Here is a 6,890-nt window from a genome sequence, read left to right as displayed (position 1 = left end):
AGTTTTCCTCTTGATCCTCCAATTCTATCACTCATTTGTTAGCGTCTCCAGCTCTCCTTGTCCCGGCCACTACATGGGACATGGGAGAGGGCTCCTGACTTTCTTCTTGGGCATTTAGATTCTATTGAGATTCTATTGAGCAATGAATGATAAAAAAATAAAAAACATATTGAAATATTATTAACTGGCTCATCAACATGTACAAACATAGAACAAGCCCTTTATTTATTACTTTTATTATTTAGCCTTTCAGGATATAAGCAATATATATATATATATAAGGCAAAGAAACAATTGTTCAAACTGACCACACAACTGTCAAAAAAAATGACATTTGGGCAAAATGGACGTAATTTATGTTTAGACCTTAGCATTCAGATCTCACAATAATTTTTTTTTGAGAAAAGGTAAAATATAATTATATTAATAAAAGGTCCTATGTGTCCAATGATTAGCTTAGCTGTACAAAAAAGAATGACCATATTTGTCTATTTAATCCTCAGGACCCTGGTCTTGGCCAATTGGCCCGAGGTGACCAAGGTGACTTGGCCTGCTGAAATGTTTGGAAATGCTGAGATGTCTCCTAATTGACAGGTCGCTCCACGTGACATGTTAACGGGACATGCCAAATTACCCCTCATCAAAACTATTTTACTATTTGACAAAGATCAATAGTTCAACTTTTGGGTCAAATGTGTTAATATTTAATGTCATAAATAAATAATAAAAATTAATAAAATATAAATATACAAAAATAAAAAAATACATAAATTTGCAAAAAATCATTCATGGAGATGTATAATATTATATAATTATCATATTAAACAACAGGTAAGTGTGACATATCATAATTATTTTTATACATAGAAATACAAAAATTATAGAAAAATTGAACACATTTGTAATTCTATATTTACACTATTATTAAAAATATGAATAAGATTGTGGAACTTTCTTTTAACTAAAATACTCATTTTTTGAGTTTAATTCCTATTTAATTGTGAGGTTTAAATTGTAGATTGAACTACTATTTTTCACTTCATTTAATTTCCTTTTATTTAAATCTTACATTTCTTTAATAAATGAACAAAAAAGATACACCAAAAAGATAAAACATTACAAAAAGAAGAATTTAGCCAAGCAGATAGGTCTATCAATCATACTTGAAGTGTCCCAACTTGACCCGATTATCACATATTTGAGTGAGGTGTTTATATAATCAGATTTGGATTTTACAATCTACAACTGACTAATAATAAAAGAAGTAAAAATAAAAAAAAATACATATTTATAGAAAATTTTGGATACATTATTACTTCGCACATACTTACTAGTTTCATAAAATAATCAATTGCATTCCCACTTTAGAATTTCTTTCAACTGTGGTGCTCAATTTTTTTTTTTGGGGGGTCTTTTAAGCAAACAAAATGTAGAACTAGAAAATTGTAACTACTATCTTGACTATATGGTGGGAGAATTTGGATGGGAGGTATAAATCCTCCTTGAGTCTAGGGTGCCAACATATCGAATTCAAATAGAATTGGAATATCCAAATTTGATTTGATATCCAATAGACATTGAAAATCAATGTTCGAATTCAAATTTGATTAAATATTTGAGTATTCCTTTCAAATTCAATTGATTAATTATTTTAAGTAATTAATAAATATATAAAATACATATTTTTTATATAAAGTATATAAATATATAAATTATTTATATAATTTAATTATTAGGTATATAAATTATATAGAATATATTAACATTATATATATTATATATAAAACTTAAATAAACAGTCAAGTTTGGATATTTATCGAATTGAATCAAGTCATATCAAAATTCGATTCGATTATATCTAATCTAGAATTCAAAATCAGATCTTTTGAATAACATTGACACTCCTATCCTCCACTACCCATATTCACATTGGAAAATTCGTGCAAAATTTTCTTCACAATTTGTAATAAATATCAGTAGTGACCATAAAAATAAGGGGAAATGCTCACCATTTGTTTTGAATCCGTTACAATTGGGAGTGCAACAAGATGATTTCCTATAATGTCATTCATGTCCAAGCATGTTTTAGTTCAGGGTACTCATATCCAATCACTCTTAACTTTTGAGTTATGATGGGATCCGATGCATTAGTGCTAGTATGATTACATCCAATTTCAGCGTTAAGAATAACTCACCAATTGAAGAAATGGTCAAAAATGATTTAGGGGGTGTTCTATAGTGTGGATGAGAAATTGTGGCAGGGACCAATCCATACCACAGTCCATAGCTGTTCTGAATTATGGACAAATTGTGTGGACTAAAGCAGTCCACACCCATAGTGGCATTCTGTAGGCATGGTGTGGTCCACACCACACTTTTTGATTCCATGTATCTCATACATTTGATCTACAACAATATTTTAAAAAACAACCCGGAAATGGAACCGTTCTGGCCACCGGTTTCCGAGTCGACAGTCCAATCGTCCGGCTCGAACGGACAACCATTTCTAACAAACAAATTAAAAACTAAAAAAAATAATTAAAAATAAAAAATGGTAAAAAACTGTTGAACGGGTCGATGGTTTGACCGCTCAGGTCAACGGGTTGTTGACTTTTTCAATGGTTTTTTAAAAAATAAATTTAAAATATAATTTTATTAATAAAACATTAAAATTTAAAAAAATTAAGTAAAATAATTAATATTTTATTGACAAAAATATTAAAATGTGAAACAAACAACAAGGTAGCCTTTCAGGGAAAGTGTGAAGTAGGGGATCAAAAATCAAGTGTGGATAGTCCCTAACCATAAGAGTCTACCGTATATGAGAAATTGGGGTGTGGACGGACTGGTCCGTCCACACCCAGCCGAATGCAACCAAATCCCGTGGGCGTTCCAGTCCACGAGATTTATGCGATTCCAAACACCCCCTTTGGTGGTTTGGGTTATGTAATGTCTAGTATTTTTTTAGAAAAGGCCAATGCATGGGGAGGTATTTGGTTGATTGCCATTTTTTGAAAAACGACACCATGTGGGAGTCATATCAACAATCATACCCAACAACGTTTTGGAAAAGCAAAAAAACGTTACAAATAATGTTTCCCAAAGTGGACCATTTTTCGAGAATTGAGTGATACATTTTTTATTATTTTCGAGAATATCTGATGTAATTTAATGTGGCACCATTTTCATAAAAATGACAATGGAACCAAATACCTCCTTAATAGCTCTATTAATTAGTCGGTAATTCACTTATCCGGGCAATAGTTAACTAGGCAATTGCGTGCCAATATTCGTTCATGTTTCAACTTGAGTAAAGATAGAGGCGAGAGATTTTAATGTTTTTGAGAAGTGGATAACTAACTTACCCACACGAAAAAAACCAGCTATCCAACACTTTAACATAATCAATTAATAATATTTTTTAATTGAGATCTATTCGGAAGACGTGAGGTCAGCGCAGCTGTGGGCCGTTGGATTGGCTTCGATCTGGACCGTCGCTTTTCGGCCGCTGTAGATATAAATAGCGGGGGGGGGGGGGGGGGGGAGGCAGTCCTTTTTACTGTACCTCTTGAGCTCGCGCCTAAGTTTCAGTCCGCGTCCAGGCTCTTCAGCTTGCGTCCCAGGTTCCTTTTGCTTGTTCGAGCTTTCGTGGTCTACTCCAGTCTTCTTCCCGGGTGAGTGCTCTTCCTGGAATCCTGTTCCATTCCCTGATGTCTAGTTCGGAGGTTTCAGACAGTTCAAGCGGGTCTGATGCAGGTTCTACGAACCAATTTGCGTCCCCCGATAGTTCAAGTGAGCCCGATGTAAGTCCTGAGGAAGAGGTTGAACCTACAGGCCGAGGTGCCTCGGGTAGGTCGGCGTCCACCTCCCGTCGTGGCCGGGCTTTAGATCAATTCGGCCCTTCGACTATGACGCCTGAGGGACTTCGATCCCTCATAGACTACTACAACTTGCCCGGGGAGTACGCCTACTTCATCCCTACGGGTAGCTTCCCTTGGGAACACGGTCCTGATGAGATCGTGACTTTCCGGGAGCAGCTCGCTGCGGGGCTGCGACTGCCTTTCCATCCTCTTCTCGTCAAGGTTCTAAACCACTTCGGTGTGACGGTCGGCCAGCTTCACCCGAACTCCATTAGGAATTTAGTGGGGACAATCTCCTTATTCTGTGACGAGAACTTTCCTTTGGATTTGGAGATTTTTTCCTCTATTTTAATGCTGAAAAAGCAAGCGGGTCCCCTTCCTGGGCGTAGGCGGGCATACTACCTGTCTCCTCGCCCAGGCTTCAAGCTCTTACACGAACTCCCTAATAAGGTCCCGACGTGGAAGCGGGACTATTTCGGGGTGCGAAGTGCGCTGGGGTGGCCGTTACAGACCGGCTGGGGGATGGCCGCTCCCGACTCCGGCATCACACTCGATAAAGAGACGGCGAAGGGCCTCCGGCAATGGGTGCGGCTTAGGTTGGAGTGTCAACGGTATCTGACGGAGGCCAAGCTTATTGCTGCTGGCCTGAGTTCGGGTAGGTTCTTCCCCTAGCGATCTTGTCTTGCTCTTCTTTTAATTGTTTTACTGATGCCGAACTCCTTTTCGCAGGTACGATGGACTCTTGAGGGACCCGAGGTGGGCACTTGTACAGGGCATGAAGAGGAGAAAATGGGTGGCTAAGCGAGCTTGCGTCGAGCCACCCCAGGGTGCAGAGCCCGAGGTACGGGACTACCCGACGGAGGATCAGCCTATGGAGCCTGAGATGGTTCCTCCTATGCAGGAGCCGGCGGGGGCTCCTTATGCCGAAACTACTCAAACAGGGGCTCCCGCTTACTCTGAGTCTGCCCATACGCGAGCTGGGCCGTCGGGCTCGGAGGCCCTAGGGGACTTCAGGAGTGTGCTGTCGCCTATTCATGCTCGTCAAAGGAGTAAGGAGGCCATGTTTCCCGAGGAAGTCGCGGCGTGGACCGAGCTCCCTCTGCACCAAGTGGCCTGCCGTGCCGTTACCCATGCCATGGTGGTAAGTGATCTCCCTTCTTTAGAGTTCTTCGGCCTTTATTCTTCTATTCGTTCCTTTGATCCCTTGTTTCCCTTTGGTAGGTGAACTTTTCTACTCACGCCTTGGCGAACCAGGTGGAGAGGTGCTCGAGGCAGGCGCGAGCTGCTGAGGAGGCTGCTCGCCTCGCGCGGTCTAGGCAGGCGAGGTCTCAGAGAGATGTTGAGGCCATGGGAGTGGTGGTGAAGCATATGGCGGAATTGAAGCGGGACTTGCAGCATCAGGTCGAGTATCTTCAGGAGGATATCAGGGAGAGGACTCAGATCTTCTCTCAAGGCATCGAAGACGCGAAGAAAAAAGTTGTCAGTGATTATATTGCTTCGTCGGATTTTGATGATCTGATGGTGGACTCCTACAGAAGGGGTTTCAAGCTAAGCCGGTGGATGATTCGGAATACGTACCCCGAGCTTGATACCAGCGCCATATCCACTTCGTGCATTACTCAAGAGATGGCCAATGCTGCAGATGCCGAATCGGACTCCGAGGGGGAGACAGGTCCTTCGGGTGTTGTCGAAGTGGCTTCTGATAATGATGAAGTACCCCCTGACTTGTAAAAGATGAAGTGAAGTGACTTTTTTTTTTTGAATGTACACCTCTTTATCTGAAATGAAATGGCTTTTTTGTTTAAGTGATGGTTGTCCTGTCTTCGAGCTGTGTTTTTTGCCGAACTGACCATTTCGGTCCTTTAGTTTGTTTTTTACCTCGGCTTCGGGGTACTTGCCTTGGTGGTTTATAGGTAGTATCTTCTTAAGTTGACGACGTTCCATGCTCGGGGTACTTGTTTTCCTTCTAGGGTTTTGAGCTCGTATGCCCCCCCCGAGTGCTTTCTTTACTCTATAGGGTCCTTCCCAATTTGGTCCAAGTTTCCCTACGCCGGGTTCGGGCACCATGACCTTACGGAGAACCAGGCCGCCGACGCGGAAGTTCCTCTTCTTTACTCTGGCGTTATAGTACCGAGCCACCTTTTGCTGGTAGGCCGCAGTTCGGATGTGCGTGAGGTCTCTCACTTCGTCTAGTAGGTCGAGGTTGGTGCATAACTCGCCCTCGTTTGTCTGTTCGTCGTATGCTTCTAGTCGCAGCGTAGGTACTTCAATTTCCGCCGGGATCACCGCCTCGGTGCCGTAGGTGAGGTTAAAGGGTGTCTCTCCTGTGGCGGTTTTTTCCGTGGTTTGGTGAGCCCTAGAACACTTGGTAGTTTGTCTGCCCACAAACCTTTGGCTCGGTTTAATCGTGCTTTCAGTCTGCGGAGGATGGCTCTGTTCATTACTTCTGTTTGGCCATTTGCCTGCGGGTGTGCGACCGACGTGAAGTTCTGACTAATTCCCATACTTTGGCACCATTCTTGGAACTTGATATCCTCGAACTGTTTGCCGTCGTCGGAGATCAGTACCCGAGGTAGCCCGAAGCGAAATACAATGTTCTACCAAAAGAAGTTCTGTATGTTTCGGGCTATAACTATTGCCAGGGGTTCAGCTTCTATCCACTTTGTGAAGTAATCTACTGCCACCACTAGGAATTTTCTCCCGCCTGTCGCTAGTGGGAATGGCCCCAGGAGGTCAATGCCCCATTGGGCGAAGGGCCATGGACTGGTGAGGTATTTGAGGTCGGCAGCGGGCTGATGGTGGATATTGGCATGCTTCTAACACTTGTCGCATTTTCTGACGAGCTCGATTGCCTCTGTCTTCATCATTGGCCAGTAGTATCCTTGTCGAAGTGCTTTTTGGGCGAGGGCTCTGCCCCCCAGGTGTCCGCCGCACAAGCCTTCATGAGTGTTGCGGAATACCAGCCCGGCTTCGGCTGGGCGCAAGCATCGCAGGTAGGGGAGCGTGTAGGATCGTCAGTACAACCGTTCG

This window comes from Nelumbo nucifera, chromosome 1 (assembly GCF_055504915.1).
Source record: "Nelumbo nucifera cultivar China Antique chromosome 1, China Antique-T2T, whole genome shotgun sequence".
NCBI lineage: Eukaryota > Viridiplantae > Streptophyta > Magnoliopsida > Proteales > Nelumbonaceae > Nelumbo > Nelumbo nucifera.
This window is presented reverse-complemented; position numbering follows the sequence as displayed.